General features: G+C 44.9%; 1 protein-coding gene across 6 annotated transcripts in view; it reads right to left on the bottom strand.

The window, feature by feature from the left end:
* Positions 1 to 27,916, bottom strand: part of ATP11C (ATPase phospholipid transporting 11C) — a 330,923-nt gene that overhangs the window by 146,707 nt on the left and 156,300 nt on the right. The gene's annotated exons all lie outside the window — the stretch shown is intronic.

Raw genomic sequence — 27,916 nt, 5'->3', positions numbered from 1 at the left:
CAATTAATGGTTCATATAGAAAACCAGAGGTTATATAGGCCTAGTCTACTTTTGAACATTTTTTTTTTTTTAAACAGTGTGCTACCTTGTGTAGTGCTTAGTGGGAGAGCTCTGAGACCAGGAGGCTAGTCCCATCCCTGTGCATCAACTGGGAGGCGTGCAATGAATGCAGCAGCTGATTGGACAAGATGTGCAAGCAATGCCAAGCAGGATCAGCATGCACCACACCTAAGGCCCTAGAATAAGGGAATTCCACATGCAACCCTCCAGCTGTTATGTAACTACACATCCCAGCATGCTAAAACAGAGGCAGGCCATTTTGGAATATGTAGTTCCACAACAGCTGGAAGGTCGCATGATGAATTCCCTTGCCTTAGCAGGTGTGAATTACTTGGCAAGGCTTGGCCTCTATACTCAAAGAACCAACACTTTTGTTTAGATAATGGCGGTGGAATAAAACTAAAGTGATCTCAAGCACTATGTAAAAATACTAGGGTTGTCAAGGACTGGACACACCCTTTAAATGACATGTCACATGACCAGGGACAAGGCTGCACTGAGGTGGGCCCAAACATGTGTGTCTAAACACAAAGACATGATAAATGTTAAAACACAGTAGCTTAAGGGTTTTACATGCATCCTGGAAGGACAATCAATATAGCATCTAACCACTGCACATGCCCATCAAAAGTGGTCTCATTCAATCAGTAGCAAATCTGCTCGTCAGTAACGCATACAGTTAAATACAGATACGTGGGAATATTGCATAAGACTACTGTGATGACCAAAGTGTCATCATATTCAAATAGCTTTGCTTACAATTCTACATCCTCTTTTGAAACTCACTATGAAGACATCCAAAACATTAACAATAGCACAGAGTAGATTTGAGGCCACTGTCAAACGGGTTGTTCCAAGATATGGGTGCCTGGACCATGAAAATAGAGGTTTAGCCTTCTAGAAACCCCATACATACAAATGGTGTTAAACAATGTATTGTATTGTGTTAACCATGTATATACGCCATATACCGTATATACTCGAGTATAAGTCGACCCGAATATAAGCCGAGGCACCTAATTTTACCACAAAAACCTGGGAAAACTTATTGACTCGAGTATAAGCCTAGGGTGGGAAATGCAGCTCTATCCGTACACAGCCCTCACTCTGCCAGATATGCCCTCACACTGCCAGATATGCCATCAAACTGCCAGATATGCCCCCTCAGTGCCATATATGCCCTCATAGTGCCAGATATGCCCCCTCATAGTGCAAGATATGCCCCCTCATAGTGCCAGATATGCCCCCTCATAGTGCCAGATATGCCCCCTCATAGTGCCAGATATGCGCCCCCCCAAGTGCCAAATATGCCCTCATAGTGCCAGATATGCCCCCCTCATAGTGCCAGATATGCGCTCCCCAAAGTGCCAAATATGCTCCCCCAGTGCCAGTTACTTACCTTCCGCCGCTCCCACGCGGTCTTGTGAAGGAGGGACACGGAGGGCACAGCGTGCGCCTCTCCTGTGTCCCTCCTGCGTCTCTGGTGGCCGCGGCGGGTCTGTTAAATGAAGTGCTGGTTTGTGAGCCAATCAGAGCTCACAAACGGGTACTTCCTTTAATAGACCCGCCGCGGCCGCCGGAGACGCAGGAGGGACACAGGAGAGGCGCGCGCTGTGCCCTCCGTGTCCCTCCTTCACACTGCACTGCCCTCCGTGTCCCACTCCTTCCCTGCACTCGAGGGGGCTTTTTCAGCACAATAAAAAAGTGCTAAAAAAGTCGGCTTATACTCGAGTATATACGGTATATCTACCGTATAATTAAGAAATGTAGCCATGGGGGTCGGCCAACAATACAACCAATGTGTAAACATGTCTCATGTATGTATACTGTAATATGCCTCCTGGTTACTGCTTCTGGACTCCGTTGCATTCTGCTTTGCAAAAACGCTGGAGCCACACACCGCTATATACATGATGTCAAGTTCAGTCTCTACCATGTGAGTTAAGGAGAGAATAGTGTAGCTTGGCAGCAAGGACTGTTTACAGAGACAAAGGGATTTATTTTATAAAGGTCGATTTTTATAACTTGTATTGATTTCAAATGGATGAAAATCGATCTAAAATCGATGTTCGGTTTCAGGGGCTAAAACACGCATTTACTAAAATTTTATATTTATATAATAATTTTAAATGACACAACAGCACCTGCGCCAGAAACTATATAGCAGCACCCTTTAAGTAGTATCCTGCTAGTAAGGACTGGAAATAGATAAAATAAAATAAAAAACCCTAGTTGGGAAATCAAATGTAATAAGGAGATATGTCCTTAATACCCTTATAGTGGATACACTTCAATTTTAAAATAGATTAATATATTTAAAATATTTTTAAAAAGGAGATTTATGGTAGACTTACCATGGTTAAATCTCTTTCTGCGAGGTACACTGGATTACACAGGGAATACATTGGGGTGTAGAGTTGGATCTTGATTCGAGGCACCAACAGGCTAAAGCTTTGACTGTTCCCAGGATGCACTGCACCGCCTCCTCTATAACCCCACCTCCAGGCACTGGAGCTCAGCTTCGCTAACCAGTCCAATGCAGTAGCAGGTAAAAGAGACGGCAGATGTTAGTCACATAGAACCACATTCTCACGACAGGAGAAGGGACCAGCAGCTAATGCCATACAAACCCAAAGAAGCTAAGTGCGTCAGGGTGGGTGCCCTGTGGAATCCAGTGTACCTCACAGAAAGAGATTTAACCACGGTACAGTAAGTCTACCATAAATATCCATTTCTGGAAGACCAGCCTGTGCATATGCTTGTGCAATCACCATTCTAATCCATCTGGCCTAGGTTTGCTTATTCGCAGGCAAGCCACGTTTGCGAAAACCAAAAAGTACAAAAAGGGTATCTGACCTCCTGACAGAGACAGTCCTCTCTACATAAATACGGAGAGCCCTTACCACATCCAAAGACCGCTCTTTGGAGGACAAACCAGAAGAGATAAAAGCCGGAACCACAATTTCTTGGGTAAGATGGAAAGATGAAACCATGTTAGGTAGAAAACCGGGGCGAGTTCTAAGAACTGCCCGGTCACGGTGAAAAATCAGCTAGGTGCTTTGTCCTGTCGTCCACCCTAAGTCCGACACCCTCCTAGCAGAGACAATAGCCAGCAGAAACACAACCTTAAGGGTAAGGCATTTAAGGACCACAGGCTCAAGAGGTTCAAATGGAGACTCTTGTAGGGCATTTAAGACAACAGACAGATCCCATGGAGCCACAGGAGGGACATAGGAAGGCTGAATCCGTAAAACACAGAGTGAAAGTATGAACGTCAGGAATAGACGCAATTTTTCTCTGAAACCACACCGACAAGGCAGAATTATGAACCTTGAGGGAGGCCAGCCGAAGGCCTAAATCTAGGCCTTGTTGCAGAAAAGCCAAAAGCCTGGAAGTTCTGAATGAATAGGCATCATAATTCTTAGCAGCACACTATGTGAAGTAAGAGTTCCAGACCCTGTAATAAATCCGTGCAGAAGCCGGTTTGCGGGCCTTCAACATACAACATAGTTTGAATAACCACCTCAGAGAATCCCTTGGAACTCAGGAGTGAAGCTTCAAGAGCCACGCCGTCAAAGCCAGTCTGGCAAGGTCCGGAAAGACACAAGGGCCCTGAACGAGGAGGTCTGGGCATTGAGGAAGTAGAAGAGGATGCTTGATCGAGAGACCCTGCAGGTCTGAGAACCAATGCCGTCTGGGCCACGCTGGAGCGACTACTAGTAGCATTCCTCTTTCTTGCTTGAACTTCCGTAGTATCCTGGGCAGGAGTGACACTGGAGGGAACACGTATGGCAGCCGAATGTTCCATGGAATTGCCAGTGTGTCCAAGAACGCTTCTTGAGGATCCCTTGTCCTTGATCCAAAGACTGGAACCTTGTGATTGTGTCGAGACGCCATCAGGTTTACATCTAGTAGGCCCCACTTGTCCACTAGGAGTTGAAAGACTTCCAGATGAAGACTCCACTATCAGGCGTGAACGTCCTGACGATTGAGGAATTCTGCTTCCCAGTTGAGGACACCGGGAATGAACACTGTCGATATTGCTGGAAGATGGCGTTCCACTCAATGGAGGATTTTTGATACTTCCAGCATTGCCATGCAGCTTCGAGTGCTGCCTTGATGATTTATGTATGCCATTGTGGTGGCGTTGTCTGATTGTACTTGAACAGGCCTGTTCTGTACCAGAGGCAGGGCCAGTGTCAATGCATTAAACACTGCCCGCAATTCCAGAATGTTTATCGGGAGGAGAGATTCCTCCTTGGTCCACCGACCCTCGAGAGAGTGTTGCTCCAAAACCATGCCCCAACCCCGCAGACTGGCATGCGTTGTCAGGAGGACACAGTTGGAGATCCAGAAGGGATGGTCCCTGCTCAACTGTTGGTCCTGTAGCCACCAGCTCAGTGACAGACGAACCTCCGGAGTCAATGAGATCATTTGAGACCTGATCCGATGAGGCAGGCTGTCCCACTTGGAAAGGATTAACCTCTGCAGAAGGCGGGAATGAAATTGAGCGCACTCTACCATGTCTAACGCTGACACCATGAGGCCTAGTACTTGCATCGCCGAGTGTATCGACACTCTTGGGCGAGAGAGGAAGTATTTGATCCTGTCCTGAAGTTTCAGGACCTTCTCTGGAGAAAAACAATCGCTGTATGTGTGTGTCCAGCAGTGCCCCCAGGTGCACCATGCTCCGAGCAGGGACCTGCGAGGACTTTTTTCAGTCGATGAGCCACCCGTCAGTTCCAGATGACTGAGGAGAACATCTTGGGAGTTCGCCAAGATCAGCAAGTCGACCAGATACGGCAGGATCCTGATTCCCTGACGGCGGAGAAGGGCCGTCATCACGGCCATGACCTTGGTGAAGATCCGAGGGGCCGTGGCCAGACCAAATAGCAGGACCAAATAGCAGGGCCTGAAATTGATAATTTAGGTTGCCAATAGCAAACCGCATATATTGCTTATGCGATATGGCAATACGTATGTGCAGGTAAGCATCCTCTATGTCCAGGGATACCATATAGTCTTCAGGTTCCATGGCCAGTACAATAGAGCGCAGAGTTTCCATGCAGAATTTGAACACTCTCCCAAATATGTTCAATGTTTTGAGGTTGAGTATAGGCCGGAAGGACCCATTTGGCTTCGGAACTAGAAACAGGGTCGAATAGTATCCCCTGCCTCTCTGAGACACAGGTACCGGCACTACCACTCCTGTGTTCAGGAGGGATTGTACAACCAAGTGTAGACCTTGCACTTTCAACGGATCCAAAGGGATAACCGTTGAGCAGAACTAGCGAGGGGGACGTCTCTGGAAAGAGATTGCGTACCTGTGAGAGACAACTTCCTGCACCCAGGCATCCAAAATGGTCTTAAACCAGGCCTGGGCTAACTGCAGAAGTCGGCCTCCCACCCTGGGGTCCCCCAGGGGGAGGCCTGTCCTGTAATGCAGCAGGCTTGTCTTGTTTGGAAGCAGGCTGATGGGCGGCCCAAGATTGATTAGGTTTGGGCTTAGTGGTTTTGGAAGCACGAGCCTGTCTCGGGTACGCCTGACCTTTTGCTTTCCCTGGAGGTCGAAAGGAACGAAAAGTGGTACTCTTAGCCTTCGGAACAGAAGGATTACTACTTGGGAGAAACGCAGTCTTGGCTGTCGGAAAGTCAGTCAGAATCTTGTTCAGATCCTCCCCAAATAGGATGTCTCCCTTGAAAGGGAGCACCTCCAAGGTCTTTTTTGGAGTCCAGGTCCCCCTTCCAGGACCTCAACTACAGAATTCGGCGAGCCAGGATCGACGTAGTCGACGCCTTGGCCACCATAACACCTGCCTGAGAGGCCGCCTCCTGAATATAGTGGGAGACTGTGGCAATACAAGACAGATATTGCTTAAGGGTGTGGGAAAACTTATTGGGCGCTGGAAAGGAGATGGGCAGCCTAGGGTACACCTCTGGGGTTTTCCTCTTCCCCCAAAAAATAGAACGTGAAACAAAGTGTGAGGTGGTGTATCCGGGGCGCCCTCTTTCTGTGGTCGTATGAGAGGACCAATGGAATGGTCACCTTATCAGATAGATGATGAACTCAATGTAGATAAGTTGATATAGATTTCGAGAAGTTACAATAAAATTCATACAAATTTAATCCAATATACATTCACATACATAAAACAACTAATAAAAGCATACCAATAGGGTAAGCTAGGAGCCGCAGGTGTTAAATAGGTAGGGTGGTCCAAGCTTCATCCTGCTTTGGCTCCTAAGCTTAATGATGGGTCACTAATCCCTGGATGAGTGATGGAAACAATGTTCAAATAATTCGAATCGCACTTCTAAGAATATTGGAAAGCATACCGGAGAGTTAGCTAAGGAGCCGCAGGTGTTTATAACAAGCAGGGTGGTCCAGACTTCACCCTGCTCTGGCTCCCAAGCTGACCACAAGGTCGATGTCCAATGAAAGAAGGGTTCAAATTCCTGGTGGATCCAGCATCCAACGCGTTTCGAGATCTGCAATCTCTTCCTCAGGGCTTGATGGTGTTACTTGTCTCCAGAACTGGCTTTTAAAGATGGTGGGAGGTTAATTCTGGGTCATAGGTCACCGGGACCGGAAGTAATCAAACAGAGTCCTTTTTAGTAAGACCTAGTAAGTGGTAGTGATATGCTGCTACATTAATACTCTGTAATAAACAAAGTGTGCAGATTTGGATGTAAACTGAGCAAAAGACCGGTAAAAATGTCCGGCCGGCGACCGGAAGTGATCCGGACCGGAAGAACGAAACCGGAAGTGACGTGGCGGCCTGGACGGCCGAAATAAACATGCAATAGCCATGTGAAATGTGCAGCATTGATCTCTGTAGGTATGGAAGGAGATCATTAATGGTGTGAAGGGGAAAGAAAAAAATTATTTGAGAGGGCTAGCCGGATGGTGCGGCTCCGATACCGGAAGTGATGCGTTTGTTTGCGTGTCGCCGACCGGAATGATGCGATTGTTTGCGTGTCAAGCACCGGAAGTGACGGGAGAGACAGCCGGAATGATGGCTGTGATTTGCTGTTGATCCAAATTGTGATAGTAATGGGGGATATCGTATTAATACACTAGTTATTGGTGCATAAATTGTCAATAGAGGCCAAGGAGTATAGTAGGGCAATAAGAAACCAGAGACCAAGGAAAGGGGTGGTCAGAAATAGCATAAAAAATAAGTGCCACCGTTCTAAAGCGTATATATAAAAAAACTTCACAAAATCATATACAGGTTGAGTATCCCATATCCATATATTCCGAAATACGGAATATTCCGAAATACGGACTTTTTTGAGTGAGAGTGAGATAATGAAACCTTTGTTTTTTGATGTCTCAATGTACACAAACTTTGTTTAATACACAAAGTTATTAAAAATAATGTATTAAATGACCTTCAGGCTGTGTGTATAAGGTGTATATGAAACATAAATGAATTGTGTGAATGTACACACACTTTGATTAATGCACAAAGTTATAAAAAAATATTGGCTAAAATGACCTTCAGGCTTTGTGTATATGGTGTATATCTAACATAAATGCATTCTGTGCTTAGACTTGGGTCCCATCACCATGATATCTCACTATGGTATGCAATTATTCCAAAATACGGAAAAATCCCATATCCAAAGTACCTCTGGTCCCAAGCATTTTGGATAAGAGAGACTCAACCTGTACTCTATAGTAGCAGTATGGGGATCCATAATTGGCTGAACAGATGTTGTGCATAAAACAAGAGGTTATCCAATAAACCGTAATGCATATATAGTCAATGAAAGTCAAAAGTCTCCATAGATGCTGAGAGATGTCCATAATATGTCTCCAATCGATTAATTCTCCATAGGTCCCCATGAGGAAAATAAAGAAAACAAAATATAATAGGTTATGAAAAGTACCGTTGATCGGTATCTAAACAATGGTACATGCAGAATGATGAAATTACATAAACTAATGCAGGAACCATTTAAGTTCAAAATCTTTGTTTAGACCTTTGGGGCACAGGGACTGAAGTTTGTAGATCAATTTCATTTCCGCCTTTGCAAGATTTTTTTCCGTGTTTCTGTCGCGCCAAGTGGATTTTATGTGTTGTAGTCCCACGAATTTCCTTATGGATGTGTATGAACAGTTGTGCTCTAATTTAAAGTGTTTGGACAGATTGTGTGTGAGGAGACCATTTTTTATGTTGCGCAGATGTTCGCTAAGTCTTGTTTTTAGAGCTCTCGACGTGCGTCCAATGTATATCTTCCCACAAGCGCACTCCACTAAATATACGACATTACTGGTATGACAGGTGATGAAATCTTTGATTTTGAAGGTAATGTCATTGATGGTTATTTCTGTATATTTGGAGGTTTCAGTTTTGATTTGTCGGCATGGACGACAAAGCCCGCACCTATGGAAACCACTTATCCTGATGGGGTTAATACTTTTCTGTGGTAAGGCGCTTCGGACTAATTTGTTCTTCAGATTCGCTGCCTTACGGTAAATGAATGTGGGTTTTTTCGGAATGATGTTTTTTAACGTGTCGTCCATACACAGTAAGTTCCAATGTTTCCTAATGATCAGTTCTATCTTTTTGTGTTGGTGATCATACCCTGTAATAAACGACCATTGGGAGTGATTGGAGAGTTTATCATCTTTTTTCTTCTGTTTTTTATTGTGAATGAGAGTGGACCTATCCTTGTTCATTGTTTCCGTCTGAATTGATTCCAAATTCTCAGGCGGATAACCTTTTTTGATGAAAGCGTTTTTAAGTTCGTTAATTTGGCTCGTGCATACAGTGTCCTCGCTGCAATTCCTCCTTATCCTTAAGAATTGGCCCTTGGGTATGCCATTGAGCCAATTTACGTGGCGCTCACTTTCTTTGCTGATGTAATTGTTAGAATCTGTGGGTTTATTGTAAGTTTTTGTTTGGATGGTGTTCCCCTTTATATATATAGTTAAATCCAGAAAATTTAATTCGGTTTTGCCGTTTTCAAACGTGAGGACAATGTTTCTGTCGTTTTTGTTGAGATGATCACAAAATAGGGTTAAACTCTCTATGTCCCCTCTCCAAAAAAAGATTACGTCGTCGATGTATCGATTCCATGTTAATAACTTGTCCTTCCATGGGTTCTGTGTATATATGTTTTCATGCTCCTAATAAGCCATGAAAAGGTTGCCAAAACTGGGTGCAAATCGCATGCCCATTGCGGTGCCCCTCCTTTGAAGGTAATAATCCCCTTTGAAGAAAAATAAATTATTTTTCAGGATAAAATCCATGGACTCGATAATGAACGATTTTCTAGCTTCTGAGAACTCTGTTTGGTCTAGGAACCAAGTTGTAGCTTCTATACCCTTCTGGTGTTCGATGATGGTGTATAGGGAAGTAACATCTGCTGTAACCATAATGGTCTCGCCATCCCACGGGATTTCTTCAAGTTTTTTGATGGTATCACTCGTGTCCCTTAGATGCGAGGGATTCTTTGTCACTAAAGGTTGGAGTTCGTGATCGATCAGTGCTGATAAATTTGATGTTAGACATCCTGTTCCGGCGACAATGGGTCGTCCCGGGGGCGACGTGCTGTTCTTGTGTATTTTTGGTAGTACATATCTCGTCGGGGTAATGGGGTCTTCAATGTTCAGAAATGCAAACTCTGTATCTGTGATACCGCCTTTTTCAAGGTGGGTCTTCAATAATTTCTGAAAGTTGGTCTTTATTTTTTGCTGATGGATCAGTCTTGAGTTTCTGATACGTATCACTGTCCGAAAGTTGATGATAGATTTCCTTCACATAATCTGATTTATTCAGAATGGCTATTCCACCTCCTTTGTCTCAAGGCTTAATTATTATGTCTTGATCTTCCTGAAGAGATTTGATGGCTTCTCGTTCTTTTCTGGTCAAATTGTAATGGACCTTCTTCCTTTTTCCTGTTTTGTTAATTGAGTTGAGATCTTCTATAACTAATTTCTGAAAAGTTTCAATGTAATTGACTTTAATATGAGAAGGATACAATGTGGATGGTTTTTTATGTGCAAGTTGGATTGTGGATTCTGTGAAATTTGGTGCCGAGGGGGTTTCTTCTTTCCGTTTCTGTTCAAAGAATTTTCTCAGGGAAATTTTTCTTATAAACTTGTGTACATCCACAAATCTATCGAAGTCATCAGTGGTAGTTGTTGGTGCGAACTTCAATCCTTTAAAGTTCGCACCAACAACTACCACTGATGACTTCGATAGATTTGTGGATGTACACAAGTTTATAAGAAAAATTTCCCTGAAAAAATTCTTTGAACAGAAACGGAAAGAAGAAACCCCCTCGACACCAAATTCCACAGAATCCACAATCCAACTTGCACATAAAAAACCATCCACATTTTATCCTTCTCATATTAAAGGCAATTACATTGAAACTTTTCAGAAATTAGTTATAGAAGATCTCAATTCAATTAACAAAACAGGAAAAAGGAAGAAAGTGCATTACAATTTGACCAGAAAATAACGAGAAGCCATCAAATCTCTTCAGGAAGATTAAGACATAATAATTAAGCCTTTCGACAAAGGAGGTGGAATAGCCATTCTGAATAAATCAGATTATGTGAAGGAAATCTATCGTCAACTTTCGGACAGTGATACGTATCAGAAACTCAAGACTGATCCATCAGCAAAAATAAAGACCAACTTTCAGAAATTATTGAAGACCCACCTTGAAAAAGGCGGTATCACAGATACAGAGTTTGCATTTCTGAACATTGAAGACCCCATTACCCCGACGATATATGTACTACCAAAAATACACAAGAACAGCACGTCGCCCCCGGGACGACCCATTGTCGCCGGAACAGTATGTCTAACATCAAATTTATCAGCACTGATCGATCACGAACTCCAACTTTTAGTAACAAAGAATCCCTCACATCTAAGGGACACGAGTGATACCATCAAAAAACTTGAAGAAATCCCATGGGATGGCGAGACCATTATGGTTACAGCAGATGTTACTTCCCTATACACCATCATCGAACACCAGAAGGGTATAGAAGCTACAACTTGGTTCCTAGACCAAACAGAGCTCTCAGAAGCTAGAAAATCGTTCATTATCGAGTCCATGGATTTTATCCTGAAAAATAATTTATTTTTCTTCGAAGGGGATTATTACCTTCAAAGGAGGGGCACCGCAATGGGCACACGATTTGCACCCAGTTTTGGCAACCTTTTCATGGCTCATTGGGAGCATGAAAACATATATACACAGAACCCATGGAAGGACAAGTTATTAACATGGAATCGATACATCGACGACGTAATCTTTTTTTGGAGAGGGGACATAGAGAGTTTAACCCTATTTTGTGATCATCTCAACAAAAACGACAGAAACATTGTCCTCACGTCTGAAAACAGCAAAACCGAAATCAATTTTCTGGATTTAACTATATATATATATATATATATATATATATATATATATATAAATACATACATATATATATATATATATATATATATATATATATAAAGGGGAACACCATCCAAACAAAAACTTACAATAAACACACAGATTCTAACAATTACATCAGCAAAGAAAGTGAGCACCACGTAAATTGGCTCAATGGCATACCCAAGGGCCAATTCTTAAGGATAAGGGGGAATTGCAGCGAGGACACTGTATGCACGAGCCAAATTAACGAACTTAAAAACGCTTTCATCAAAAAAGGTTATCAGCCTGAGAATTTGGAATCAATTCAGACGGAAACAATGAACAAGGATAGGTCAACTCTCATTCACAATAAAAAACAGAAGAAAAAAGATGATAAACTCTCCAATCACTCCCAATGGTCGTTTATTACAGGGTATGATCACCAACACAAAAAGATAGAACTGATCATTAGGAAACATTGGAACTTACGGTGTATGGACGTGTCGTCCATACACAGTAAGTTCCAATGTTAAAAAACATCATTCCGAAAAAACCCACATTCATTTACCGTAAGGCAGCGAATCTGAAGAACAAATTAGTCCGAAGCGCCTTACCACAGAAAAGTATTAACCCCATCAGGACAAGTGGTTTCCATAGGTGCGGGCTTTGTCTTCCATGCCGACAAATCAATACTGAAACCTCCAAATATACAGAAATAACCATCAATGGCATTACCTTCAAAATCAAAGATTTAATCACCTGCCATACCAGTAACGTCGTATATTTAGTGGAGTGCGCTTGTGGGAAGATATACATTGGACGCACGTCGAGAGCTCTAAAAACAAGACTTAGCGAACATCTGCGCAACATAAAAAATAGTCTCCTCACACACAATCTGTCCGAACACTTTAAATTAGAGCACAACTGTTCATACACATCCATAAGGAAATTCGTGGGACTACAACACATAAAATCCACTTGGCGCGACAGAAACACGGAAAAAAATCTCGCAAAGGCGGAAATGAAATTGATCTACAAACTTCAGTCCCTGTGCCCCAAAGGTCTAAACAAAGATTTTGAACTTAAATGGTTCCTGCATTAGTTTATGTAATTTCATCATTCTGCATGTACCATTGTTTAGATACCGATCAACGGTACTTTTCATAACCTATTATATTTTGCTTTCTTTATTTTCCTCATGGGGACCTATGGAGAATTAATCGATTGGAGACATATTATGGACATCTCTCAGCATCTATGGAGACTTTTGACTTTCATTGACTATATATGCATTACGGTTTATTGGATAACCTCTTGTTTTATGCACAACATCTGTTCAGCCAATTATGGATCCCCATACTGCTACTATAGAGTATATGATTTTGTGAAGTTTTTTTTATATATACACTTTAGAACGGTGGCACTTATTTTTTATGCTATTTCTGACCACCCCTTTCCTTGGTCTCTGGTTTCTTATTGCCATACTCTACTCCTTGGCCTCTATTGACAATTTATGCACCAATAACTAGTGTATTAATACAATATCCCCCATTACTATCACAATTTGGATCAACAGCAAATCACAGCCATCATTCCGGCTGTCTCTCCCGTCACTTCCGGTGCTTGACACGCAAACAATCGCGTCACTTCCGGTCGACGACATGCAAACAAACGCGTCACTTCCGGTATCGGAGCCGCACCATCCGGCTAGCCCTCTCAAATAATTTTTCTCTTTCCCCTTCACACCATTAATGATCTCCTTCCATACCTACAGAGATCAATGCTGCACATTTCACATGGCTATTGCATGTTTATTTCGGCCGTCCAGGCCGCCACGTCACTTCCGGTTTCGTTTTTCCGGTCCGGATCACTTCCGGTCGCCCGGCCGGACTTTTTTACCGGTCTTTTGCTCAGTTTACACCCATATCTGCACACTTTGTTTATTACAGAGTATTAATGTAGCAGCATATCACTACCACTTACTAGGTCTTACTAAAAAGGACTCTGTTTGATTACTTCCGGACCCGGTGACCTATGACCCGGAATTAACCTCCCACCATCTTTAAAAGCCAGTTCTGGAGACAAGTAACACCATCAAGCCCTGAGGAAGAGATTGCAGATCTCGAAACGCGTTGGATGCTGGATCCACCAGGAATTTGAACCCTTCTTTCATTGGACATCGACCTTGTGGTCAGCTTGGGAGCCAGAGCAGGGTGAAGTCTGGACCACCCTGCTTGTTATAAACACCTGCGGCTCCTTAGCTACCTCTCCGGTATGCTTTCCAATATTCTTAGAAGTGCGATTCGAGTTATTTGAACATTGTTTCCATCACTCATCCAGGGATTAGTGACCCATCATTAAGCTTAGGAGCCAAAGCAGGGTGAAGCTTGGACCACCCTGCCTATTTAACACCTGCGGCTCCTAGCTTACCCTATTGGTATGCTTTTATTAGTTGTTTTATGTATGTGAATGTATATTGGATTAAATTTGTATGAATTTTATTGTAACTTCTCGAAATCTATATCAACTTATCTACATTGAGTTCATCATCTATCTGATAAGGTGACCATTCCATTGGTCCTCTCATACGACCACAGAAAAAGGGCGCCCCGGATACACCACCTCACACTTTGTTTCACAAGACAGATATTGTCTGGCAGTGTCAGAAAAATCCTGAGGCAGCTCATCCTCAATTGCCTGTACCCATGCTTCAATTCCTTTCGCAGCCCAGGAGGCTGCCATAGTGGGTCTATGTACACCACCGGTAAGAGAGTCAAAAGACTTCAGGCAACCCTCCACACACTTATTCGACGGTTCCTTCAGTGAGGTGAGAGTGGTGACAGGCAGAGTAGATGATACCACAAGACGGGCGACATGAGAGTCGACCGGCGGTGGAGTTTCCCACTTGTTACTCAACTCCGCAGGGATAGGATAACGCACTAGCATCTTTTTAGACAGAGAAAATAAGAATTTACTCACCGGTAATTCCATTTCTCATAGTCCGTAGTGGATGCTGGGACTCCGTAAGGACCATGGGGAATAGCGGCTCCGCAGGAGACTGGGCACAACTATAAAGAAAGCTTTAGACTACTGGTGTGCACTGGCTCCTCCCACTATGACCCTCCTCCAGACTTCAGATAGGATACTGTGCCCGGAAGAGCTGACACAAGAAGGAAGGATTTTGAATCTCGGGTAAGACTCATACCAGCCACACCAATCACACCGTATAACTCGTGATACAATACCCAGTTAACAGTATAACAACTGAGCCTCTCAACAGATGGCTCAACAATAACCCTTTAGTTAGGCAATAACTATATACAAGTATTGCAGACAATCCGCACTTGGGATGGGCGCCCAGCATCCACTACGGACTATGAGAAATAGAATTACCGGTGAGTAAATTCTTATTTTCTCTAACGTCCTAAGTGGATGCTGGGACTCCGTAAGGACCATGGGGATTATACCAAAGCTCCCAAACGGGCGGGAGAGTGCGGATGACTCTGCAGCACCGAATGGGCAAACTCTATGTCCTCCTCAGCCAGGGTGTCAAACTTGTAGAATTTAGCAAACGTGTTTGACCCCGACCAAGTAGCTGCTCGGCAAAGTTGTAGAGCAGAGACCCCTCGGGCAGCCGCCCAAGAAGAGCCCACCTTCCTCGTGGAATGGGCTTTCACTGATTTAGGATGCGGCAGTCCAGCCGCAGAATGCGCAAGCTGAATCGTACTACAGATCCAGCGAGCAATAGTCTGCTTTGAAGCAGGTGCACCCAACTTGTTGGGCGCATACAGGATAAACAGCGAGTCAGTCTTTCTGACTCCCGCCGTCTTGGAAACATAAATTTTCAGGGCCCTGACTACGTCCAACAACTTGGAAGCCTCCAAGTCATTAGTAGCCGCAGGCACCACGATAGGTTGGTTCAGATGAAAGGCTGATACCACCTTAGGGAGAAATTGGGGACGAGTCCTCAATTCTGCCCTATCCATATGGAAAATCAGATAAGGGCTTTTACATGACAAAGCCGCCAATTCTGATACACGCCTGGCCGAAGCCAAGGCCAACAACATGACCACTTTCCACGTGAGATATTTCAAATCCACGGTTTTCAGTGGCTCAAACCAATGTGATTTTAGGAAATCCAACACCACGTTGAGATCCCAAGGTGCCACTGGAGGCACAAAAGGGGGCTGAATATGCAGCACTCCCTTAACAAAAGTTTGAACTTCAGGTAGAGAAGCCAGTTCTCTCTGGAAGAAAATCGATAGAGCCGAAATCTGGACCTTAATGGAACCCAATTTTAGGCCCATAGTCACCCCTGACTGTAGGAAGTGCAGGAAACGGCCCAGCTGAAATTCCTCCGTTGGGGCCTTCCTGGCCTCACACCACGCAACATATTTTCGCCATATGCGGTGATAATGGTTTGCGGTTACTTCTTTCCTAGCCTTAATCAGCGTAGGAATGACTTCCTCCGGAATGCCCTTTTCCTTCAGGATCCGGTGTTCAACCGCCATGCCGTCAAACGCAGCCACGGTAAGTCTTGGAACAGCAAGGGCCCCTGCTGCAGCAGGTCCTGTCTGAGCGGCAGAGGCCATGGGTCCTCTGAGATCATTTCTTGAAGTTCCGGGTACCAAGCTCTTATTGGCCAATCCGGAACAATGAGTATAGTCCTTACTCCTCTTCTCCTTATTATCCTCAGTACCTTTGGTATGAGAGGAAGAGGAGGGAACACATAAACCGACCGGAACACCCACGGTGTCACTAGAGCGTCCACAGCTATCGCCTGCGGGTCTCTTGACCTGGCGCAATATCTTTCTAGCTTTTTGTTTAGGCGGGACGCCATCATGTCCACCTGTGGCCTTTCCCAACGGTTTACAATCAGTTGGAAGACTTCTGGATGAAGTCCCCACTCTCCCGGGTGGAGGTCGTGCCTGCTGAGGAAGTCTGCTTCCCAGTTGTCCACTCCCGGAATGAACACTGCTGACAGTGCTAACACGTGATTTTCCACCCATCGGAGAATCCTTGTGGCTTCTGCCATCGCCGACCTGCTTCTCGTGCCGCCCTGTCGGTTTACATGGGCGACCGCCGTGATGTTGTCTGACTGGATCAGTACCGGCTGGTTTTGAAGCAGGGGTTTTGCCTGACTTAGGGCATTGTAAATGGCCCTCAGCTCCAGAATATTTATGTGCAGGGAAGTCTCCTGACTTGACCATAGTCCTTGGAAGTTTTTTCCCTGTGTGACTGCCCCCCAGCCTCGAAGGCTGGCATCCGTTGTCACCAGGACCCAGTCCTGTATGCCGAATCTGTGGCCCTCTTGAAGATGAGCACTCTGCAGCCACCACAGCAGAGACACCCTGGTCCTTGGAGACAGGGTTATCAGCCGATGCATCTGAAGATGCGATCCGGACCACTTGTCCAACAGGTCCCACTGAAAGGTTCTTGCATGGAACCTGCCGAATGGAATTGCTTCGTAGGAAGCTACCATCTTTCCCAGGATCCGCGTGCAGTGATGCACCGACACCTGTTTTGGTTTTAGGAGGCCTCTGACTAGAGATGACAACTCCTTGGCCTTCTCCTCTGGGAGAAACACTTTTTTCTGTTCTGTGTCCAGAACCATCCCCAGGAACAGTAGACGTGTCGTAGGGACCAGCTGTGACTTTGCAATATTTAGAATCCAGCCGTGCTGTTGTAGCACCTCCCGAGATAGTGCTACCCCGACCAACAACTGCTCCCTGGACCTCGCCTTTATCAGGAGATCGTCCAAGTACGGGAATAATTAAAACTCCCTTCTTTCGAAGGAGTATCATCATTTCGGCCATTACCTTGGTAAAGACCCTCGGAGCCGTGGATAGACCGAACGGCAACGTCTGGAATTGGTAATGACAATCCTGTACCACAAATCTGAGGTACTCCTGGTGAGGATGGTAAATGGGGACATGCAGGTAAGCATCCTTGATGTCCAGTGATACCATGTAATCCCCCTCGTCCAGGCTTGCAATAACCGCCCTGAGCGATTCCATCTTGAACTTGAATTTTTTTATATATGTGTTCAAGGATTTCAAATTTAAAATGGGTCTCACCGAACCGTCCGGTTTCGGTACCACAAACATTGTGGAATAGTAACCCCGTCCTTGTTGAAGTAGGGGCACCTTTACTATCACCTGTTGTGAATACAGCTTGTGAATTGCCTGTAACACTGCCTCCCTGCCTGAGGGGAGTGGTTGGTAAGGCAGATTTGAGAAAACGGCAGGGGGGGGGGGGGGGGGGAGACGTCTCGAATTCCAGCTTGTACCCCTGAGATACCACTTGAAGGATCCAGGGATCCACCCGTGAGCAAGCCCACTGATTGCTGAAATATTTGAGACGAGCCCCCACCGTACCTGGCTCCGCCTGTGGAGCCCCAGCATCATGCTGTGGACTTAGAGGAAGCGGGGGAGGACTTTTGCTCATGGGAACTGGCTGTATGCTGCAGCTTTTTCCCTCTACCTCTGCCTCTGGGCAGAAAGGACGCGTCCCTAACCTGCTTGCCCCTATTGGGCCGAAAGGACTGTACCTGATAATATGGTGCTTTCTTTGGCTGTGAGGGAACATGGGGTAAAAATGTAGACTTCCCAGATGTTGCTGTGGAAACGAGGTCCGAGAGACCATCCCCGAACAACTCCTCACCCTTATAAGGCAGAACTTCCATGTGCCTTTTTGAATCTGCATCTCCTGTCCACTGCCGAGTCCATAACCCTCTCCTGGCAGAAATGGACATTGCACTTATTTTAGATGCCAGCCGGCAAATATCCCTCTGTGCATCCCTCATGTATAAAAGTGCGTCTTTAATATGCTCTACGGTTAGCAATATAGTGTCCCTGTCTAGGGTATCAATATTTTCCGACAGGGAATCTGACCACGCAGCTGCAGCACTGCACATCCATGCTGAAGCAATAGCTGGTCTCAGTATAACACCTGTGTGTGTATATATAGACTTCAGGATAGCCTCCTGCTTTCTATCAGCAGATTCCTTCAGGGCGGCCGTATCCGGAGACGGTAGTGCCACCTTCTTTGACAAGCGTGTGAGCACTTTATCCACCCTAGGGGATGTTTCCCAACGTGACCTATCCTCTGGCGGGAAAGGGTACGCCATTAGCAACCTCTTAGAAATTACCAGTTTCTTATCAGGGGAAGCTCACGCTTCTTCACACACTTCATTTAACTCTTCAGATGGAGGAAAAGCTACTGGTAGTTTTTTCTCTCCAAACATAATACCCTTTTTTGTGGTGCCGGGGGTAACATCAGAAATGTGCAACACATTTTTCATTGCCTCAATCATGTAACGTGTGGCCCTACTGGAAGTTACATTAGTCTCATCGTCGTCGACACTGGAGTCAGTATCCGTGTCGACATCTGTGTCTGCCATCTGAGGTAGCGGGCGTTTTAGAGCCCCTGATGGCTTTTGAGACGCCTGGGCAGGCACAGGCTGAGAAGCCGGCTGTCCCAAATTTGGTATGTCGTCAAACCTTTTATGCAAGGAGTCGACACTGTCACGTAATTCCTTCCACAGCACCATCCACTCAGGTGTCGACCCCGCAGGGGGTGACATCACATTTATCGGCATCTGCTCCGCCTCCACATAAGCCTCCTCATCAAACATGTCGACACAGTCGTACCGACACACCGCATACACACAGGGAATGCTCTGACAGAGGACAGGACCCCACAAAGCCCTTTGGGGAGACAGAGAGAGAGTATGCCAGCACACACCAGAGCGCTATATAACACAGGGATCCCACTATAAATGAGTGTTTTTCCCTTATAGCTGCTATATAATATATACTGCGCCTAAATTTAGTGCCCCCCCCCTCTCTTTTTTACCCTTCTGTAGCTTGTACACTGCAGGGGAGAGCCAGGGAGCGTCCTTCCAGCGGAGCTGTGAGGGAAAAATGTCGCCAGTGTGCTGAGGGAGATGGCCCCGCCCCTTTTCCGGCAGACTTCTCCCGCTTTTTCTGGAATTCTGGCAGGGGTATTTTTACACCTATATAGCCTTCCTGACTATATATGGTGTTGATTTGCCAGCCAAGGTGTCTTATATTGCCCTCAGGGCGCCCCCCCCCAGCGCCCTGCACCCATCAGTGACCGGAGTGTGAGGTGTGCATGAGGAACAATGGCGCACAGCTGCAGTGCTGTGCGCTACCTTGTTGAAGACTGAAGTCTTCTGCCGCCGATTTTCCGGAACACTTCTTGCTTCTGGCTCTGTAAGGGGGCCGGCGGCGCGGCTCCGGGAACGAACACCAAGGTCGGGTCCTGCGGTCGATCCCTCTGGAGCTAATGGTGTCCAGTAGCCTAAGAAGCCCAAACTACCACCTGTTAGGTAGGTTCGCTTCTTCTCCCCTTAGTCCCTCGCTGCAGTGAGTCTGTTGCCAGCAGATCTCACTGTAAAATAAAAAACCTAAATATACTTTCTTTCTAGGAGCTCAGGAGAGCCCCTAGTGTGCATCCAGCTCAGCCGGGCACAAGATTCTAACTGAAGTCTGGAGGAGGGTCATAGTGGGAGGAGCCAGTGCACACCAATAGTCTAAAGCTTTCTTTATAGTTGTGCCCAGTCTCCTGCGGAGCCGCTATTCCCCATGGTCCTTACGGAGTCGCAGCATCCACTTAGGACGTTAGAGAAAATGTATTTCCTGGAGACGACCACGTGCTGCTCCCTTTCTCTGGAATTCTTTACCTCTCCCCCTCAGACTCTTCACCTCCCTACAGAACTTCAAACGGGCTCCTAAGACCCACTTCTTTACCAAACCCAGCCAAATCTCATCCTAACCCTCTATCCCATGCTTGGTCTACCCCTTCTGTGTCACCCCTGTCTGTCTGCCCCTCCCCTTTAGAATGTAAGCTCTCACGAGTAGGACCCTTCTTCCTTCATGTGCTTATCCTTTTCTTACTTTAATAATCCTCAACTGCCCAAATCCTGCATTTTTTTGGCCACCTTGAAAGTTATCTCTATGTCGTCTACTGGTGTAGTTATGCTTAGTTACCCTGTTCTTGTCCTATATGGTCTTCAACTGTAAGTCACTGTTTTCCTGTTTTGATTATGTGCATATGTACTCTGTAATTGGGCGCTGCGGAACCCTCGTGGCACCATATAAATAAAGGATTATAATAATAACAACAATAATTCCTGACGTTTGTCAATTAAATGGCCAAAATGTGGTAAGACTACTTTAGTAACCTTCTGACGTTTGAACTTACAGGTTTCATAGACGCAGCAGTGGGCTCGATCTCATCATCTATTTGGAGAAGCAGCTTAATAGCCTCCACTAGGTCAGGAACATCAACCTGGGTTGTAGATTCCTCATCAGAAGCGACTTTATCAGTGTCTGATGGATCAGTATATTCTCCATCCTCATCAGAAGAATTATCCGAAATATTAGTGGATTGTGAGGAAGAAATGGCCCGCTTAGATGAAACCTTGGCCCCAGAGGGGCGTGAGGTAGACTTTTGTCTAACCAGAGATTGATTTAATTGTTGTAACTGGGTAGACAGAGTGTCCGCCCAGGGCGGATTAACTACAGGGACAATATGTGGCTGTAATGGCACAGGAGGTCCCACAGGGGGCATAAGATGTGTCACAAGCGTACTCCGCATACTTGAGAACGCTGCCCAAGGTGGGTCCTGATTGGCCACAGGTGCTGTGGGTTGACTGGGAGGTATATGGCACCCAGTGCCTTAACCATCAGCTAAAACTTCCCCCTCAGGTAAATCCTTGGTGCCAGTACTGCATGATGCAGAAACGTCTGCGGATTTCCCGCCCTGTGTGGCAGACATTATAGGGAATGTAGCCTTAGAGCGTAACAGTCCAATATAGCCAAACACTATACCTGCAAATAACCCCCTGTGCTATGTGACAGTAAATACAGGACACAAACAGAGAATTAAAGCGGTATGAGGTGACTGAAATACACAGTAAAAAAAAAATATTATTTATATATATATATATATATATATATATATATATAAGTAAATGGTAGTATGAGGAGCGCTCGGGTAAACGTTATTGACTCTTAATGGATTTTTCCAGGAGAATTCCTTCTAGTCGGATATAGCCATGGAAAGGTAGATGTTTCTGGAACAAAACCCTATCACCAGAATCACCCAGACAGCAAAATCACTCGTTAGTCCATATCCATTGTAGAAATTTTATTAAAATTACATTTTTGTAAAAATATATTGTACGGCTCTTACATTTGTCTTGACAGTCGTGGATGCTGTCCACCCCAGTAGGGAGAAGCTCATACGACAGCCTGTCCACCCACTATGTCTAAGACAGTCATCCAACGCGTTTCATCTATACAGACTTCCTCAGGGGTGTATTTTTATGTGTAAGAGCGATGTCCTAGCCGTAGATTTATAAAAAGGGGGGAAAGAATCCCGTATAAAACAACTAAATTCGGAGTGGTGCAAGTAATAGTGCAAAAAAAACAGAAGTCCTTATTGACCGCGTTTATTTTGGTAGCTGCAAATCTGTGCTTGTGCTCTCCTTGCTGTCTTGGCTCTGAATCAGATTGGTTCTCAACTGTTTTGGGGATCAGCTGCCGATTCCTCCAAGGACTATTGTACCTAAGGCGGTCTATCTCTAGCACAATTTGGTTATCTTACTGATATATATGTGATCCTGACGCACCTATTCTACATTTGGATTCCCATGTATACAGACATATAGGATTGCAGCTGGAGAATTGAAAGGAGCTTGATAACAGCTAAAAGTCCTCTTTTTGGACATTAATACCCCTTTTCCACTACAGTAGCACGGGTCGCGGCCGTGTCCCCTGACACGGCTGCGACCCGTGCTACAAACCCCTACAGACAGCGCTCACCAACCCGGCAATTGCCGGGTTGATGACGCGGTAGGGGCGGCGCTGGGAGATCACATGATCTCCCAGCGCTGCCCTCCCATACACAGTGAACGGGAGCAGTGTCGCCTCGACACGGCTCCCGTTCACACTAGACAGCTAGCCGGGTTAAACACATGTTCAACCCGGCTAGCTACCCGGGTAGGGTTCCCAGATCACTTGATACGGGAATTTGCCGGGGGACCCTTTTCCACTAGGGAAAAACACAGGTAAATGCGCCCCCCCCACCCCGCGCATTTACCCATGTTTTAAAAAGCTAGTGGAAAAGGGGTATTATACTGATACTAGTAATCAGATGGTCCTAATTAGGGAATCCGATTACATTTTGTCATACTGTGGAAATAGGATTGCTGCTGGAGAATAGAAAGGAGCTTGGTAACAGCTAAAAGCCCTCTTTTTGGATACTAATACTGATACTAGCAATCAGATGGTCCTAATTAGAGAATCCGACTAAATTTTGTCATACTGTGGAAATTACCTTATCTAAATCCCAAATCCTTCAAATTTAATCCAGATTTATATCTAAACACCCCTGAAGAAGTCGCTATAAGACGAAACGTGTTCATTTTAAATGTATAAACTGAACAAACAATTGTGTTCCTAATGATCAATATTACTTTGTAAGGAAACAATTTTTATTGCAAATGTGATTTTGAACTACATTATCTTAACAATAAAAACGTGTTTTTTTTAAATATGGGTGCCTAAATGTGTAAAGTCATCCTCTCTTTATATAGATATATAGATATATATATATTCAGAAAAGTTTTATCATTAGACAAGTAATTGCATAATACGTTAAAGAAGTGCGCTCCACAGATAAACAATAAAACTGCACTGGACTAGTAAAACTACATATAGATATGTATGAATATAGATATAACAATGCACAGTAGATACTGGATGTATATCACAGAATACTTGTACTAAATATTCAGATAGCAGTACACGTGTTCTTAACTAACACTGTCTAAAATGACATGTAGAATAATTAAGGGGAACATTTACTAAGCAGTGATAAGAGTGGAGAAGTGAGCCAGTTGAGAAATTTCCCCATCAACCAATCAGCAGCTCTGTATCATTTTGCAGTATGCAAATTATACATGTTACTTCAGTGCTGATTGGTTGCCATGGGCAACTTCTCCACTGGCTCACTTCTCCGCTCTTATCACTGCTTAGTAAATGTACCCCTTAGTGTCTGTAAATGCACAGCGCTGATGAGACAGGCGGCTTTACAGAGGAGACAGTGCCCTGCAGTCCCAGAGATAAGCTCAGCTATTAGTGAGGATGGCGCCAAACTCTCTGCCAGGGAGTGAGGGAGAGTGAAATGCAGCTTCAGGGCGGGAACACCAGCAGTAGATGGCGCCCAGAGCAGGGGGAGGGGCAACAGGTCAGCGCCTTATCCCCATGCTGGTCCTCACCACCGGGTACTGTGGAGCCTATGTAAAACGTATTTTAGTAAATCCGACCTGTGCTCCCTGCCCTGGAGGACATAGTGGGGTCCCTGTGTAGTACAGTGTCCACGCCAGCGGCGCGGTCCGTCTCCTGGGACCATGACCAGACCGCGATTTACCGGCGGATCCCACCTGGGGGACCCTCTTACCTCCTCCCTGATGTGCAGCCATGCGATCCTGGAGAGCGTCAGCGGTGGTGTGCCTGGTGACCGGTGCGCCTCCGCTGCAAGTACCCGGGAACCCGGCCGCGGGAGTATGCAGCGCTGCTGGGGAGGTGATGGAGCAGCAGCACAGAATGTCAGAATGACATAAACAGTGCTGCGGCCCTTGAAGTCTTCTTAAAAGCTCTTTTCAGGGCTGCCTAGTGCAGCCCCACCTTGACCTGCTCTGCAGGCACCAACTTACAAACTGAGCTCCAGTACCTGGAGGCGGGGTTATAGAGGAGGTGGTGCAGTGCATCCTGGGAACAGTCAAAGCTTTCGCCTGTTGGGTCCTCGAATCAAGATCCAACTTTACACCCCGATGTATTCCCTGTGTAATCCCAGTGTACCCCGCTGCAGAAATATTTTATTCATATTACATGAACAGAGGAATATGATATTTTCACATAAAATGTGATACAATACATCAGATACAGTTTAGTACGCAATTATAACATAAGACCTGCTAGTTCATGAGGTCATGATGTTGATTTGTGTCCACCTCACCCTACTGGGTGGGAGCTCATAAGGTGAATTGCCTCACAGAGTTCGCAGGTTGTTATGTAGATGACCCAACGCATTTCATCCTTTTAGCGGAGTTATTCAGGGGTGTAAATCAGTGTTCAATTTGATAATGCGCTTATTCACATTAGCATAGACAAATAGTTATTCTTCAGATGAATGCTGCTGAACAGAAGGAGGAAACACATACTTTGAACTACAAGTTCCTTTTTATTAATGCCCCTTTTCCACTAGCTTTTAAAACACGAGTAAATGCGCGGGTGCGCGCATTAACCCGTATTTTTCCCTAGTGGAAAAGTGTCCCCCTGCAAATTCCCGGATCAAGTGATCCGGGAATCCTATCCTGGTAGCTTGCCGTGTTGAACACGTGTTCAACCTGGTAAGCTGTTTAGTGTGAACGGGAGCCTTCACAGTGTATGGGAGGGCGGCGCTGAGAGATCATGTGATCTCCCAGCGCCGCCCCTGCCGTGTCACAAGCAGCGTCACCAACCCGGCAATATGCCGGGTTGGTGAGCGCTGTGGGAAAGGGGGCTGTAGCACGGGTCGCAGCCGTGTCAGGCGACACGGCTGCAACCCGTGTTACAGTGGAAAAGAGGTATCAGTCTAACCTACTGATGCCTATTGAATGAAAAGTATATGACGTTTCCATAAAATACATCTATAAGAGGACCTATATGGGGCTAAAGTTATTCTGAGAAACTCATGTCGGTCATCAGAAGAATAACTATTTGTCTACGCTATAGTGAATAAGCTCACTATCAAATTGAACACTGATAAACACCCTGAAGAAGTCCGCTAAAAGGACGAAGTGAGTTGGTTCATCTACATAACAACCTGTGAACTCTGTGAGGCAATCGACCTTATGAGCTCACACCCGGTAGGGTGAGGTGGATACAAATCAACATCATAACCTCACGAACTAGCAAGTCTTATGTTATAATTGCATAATGGATCACATTTTATGTGAAAATATCATATTACTCTGTTCATATAACATGAATAAAAATTTTTACAATATTTTAAATATATTAATCTATTTTAAAATTTAAGTGGATCCACTATAAGGGTATCAAGGACATATCTCCTTATTACATTTGAGTAGTTTTCTTTATATTTTATATAAAAAATTGCCTGTAATTAAATGTGTGTTTTAGCCCTGGGATCCAAACATTGATGTAGCTAAACTTCCATCAATTTAAAATCGAACTTCAATAAATAAACCCCAAAGACACTGGTAAGGTATAGGGAGTGTGGTGAATCCCTAATATGGACATGCTTTTGTTTTTATTGATTGCTATGTGTTTTGCATATATAAAAATGGGTACTTCTTTATAACTCTATTTTTATCTAAGTGATTTATTTAACCCACGTTGGAGGTATTGGGACGGCCAGGGATGGCACGCATATGGCTGGGCCTATAATCAGACGCGTCAACTGTCAGAGTGACAACAGCTGAACAGTACCCCAGTATTCTCATACAGGTGTGGCCAAACTGAGAGGTCAAATGCATATGTTTATACAGGCTGAGTCTCCAATATCCGAAATGCTTTGGGACCAGAAGCATTGGATATGGGATTTTTTCCTGGATTTTAGAAAATCTGCATATTCACTGTATTTTAAAGGAACCCCTTTAAGATGATAGGGATCCCTTTAAATGCAATGAATATGCAAATATTCTTGATTTGTGATGCCACAAAATGAGGCTGCCACTTGGCCACCTCCCTACCATCCTGCTAGTCCTGGAAGGGGGGGGGACCCTCCAAGGTTTGGCTCATAGGGCTTTTTATCTGCAACCTGGTGACCTTGCTGACCCTCTGGCCGCCAGATCAGTGTAGGAGCCACCATTTTGTATTCGGGAAGCCGGAAGCAGTGTGATGAGAAGGAGCCAGAGAAGATTCCTAGTGGGGTCAGCAAGCTGGGTACCGGCAGCAAGGCATACCGGACAGCTTGGAGGGAGCCCAGCAGGAAGGGGACCAGCGGTAAGGTGCATCAGACAGATAGGAGGGAGCCCAACAAGGTCAGCCAAGAAGATAAATATGCAATCTGACCTGTCACATGTCATGTTCTGTGTTACAAGAACGCCTCATTTAACTGTTACTTAAAGTGAACACAAGATGGTAGATATGTATGAGTGGGTCTAATAGGGTCTGAATGTAGTTTGTTGAAAACCTAGTGTACTACAATGCTAAGCATGTATTCAGCCATTTCCTTAAGTTAATATCACATTGTTCCATTAAAAGCCATTCATTTTATTTTAGAAATTTGAAGTCGATGGGGCAGCAGCTTTCATTGATATTAATAGATAAAAATTTATGGAGAAAAAAATGTTTCTGAATAAACAAAACTAAAAAGTAAAACTACCACTATGTATATGTACTATGGCCCTCATTCCGAGTTGTTCGCTCGCAAGGCGAATGTAGCAGAGTTACACACGCTAAGCCGCCGCCTACTGGGAGTGAATCTAAACATCTTAAATGTGCGACCGATGTATTCGCAATATTGCGATCAAAACCGAGTTAGCAGTTTCTGAGTAACTCCAGACTTACTCTGCCTGTGCGATCAATTCAGTGCTTTTCGGTCCCGGCTGACGTCATAAACACACCCAGCGTTCGCCCAAGCACTCCCACCGTTTCTCCAGACACGCCTGCGTTTTTTCCGGAAACGGTAGCGTTTCCTGCCACACGCCCCTAAAACGCCGTACATCCGCCCAGTAACACCCATTTCCTGTCAATCACAATGCGTTCTCCGGAGCGACGAAAAAGCCGTGAGTAAAATTACTTTCTTCTTAGTAAAGTTACTTGACGCATGCGCAGTGCGAACATTACGCATGCGCACTAAGAGAATTCTCACTGCGATGCGATGAAAAATACCGAGCGAACAACTCGGAATGAGGGCCTATAGGCACAGATGTACTATGCCTTGGAGAGAGATAAAGTGTAGAGACATAAAGTACCAGCCAATCAGCTCCTAACTGCCATGGTATTATTATTACTATTATCCTTTCTTTACATGGCGCCATGTTACAGGCTGTGTGTGAAAAATGACAGTTAAGAGCTGGTTGGTTGGTTGGTTCTCATCTCTCTCTAAAGCTGGGCATACACTATACAATTACCTGGCAGATAATCTGTGGTTGGAATGAAAACCTGGTAATGGATGAGAGCAACTGACAATCGACCATTTGCTACCATACACTGGAAAATGGACAAAACCTGTCTTTTATACAAATTTGTTAAATCAGACAGGTTTTGTCCATTTTCCAGTGTTTGGTAGCAAATGGTCGATTGTCAATTGCTCTCATCCATTACCAGGTTTTCATTTCAGATTTTCATTCCAACCACAGATTATTTGCCAGATAATTGTATAGTGTATGCCCAGTTTAAGGTTTAGTACATCTTTC

Source organism: Pseudophryne corroboree, chromosome 8, assembly GCF_028390025.1.
Source record: "Pseudophryne corroboree isolate aPseCor3 chromosome 8, aPseCor3.hap2, whole genome shotgun sequence".
Taxonomy (NCBI): domain Eukaryota; kingdom Metazoa; phylum Chordata; class Amphibia; order Anura; family Myobatrachidae; genus Pseudophryne; species Pseudophryne corroboree.
This window is presented reverse-complemented; position numbering and strand designations above follow the sequence as displayed.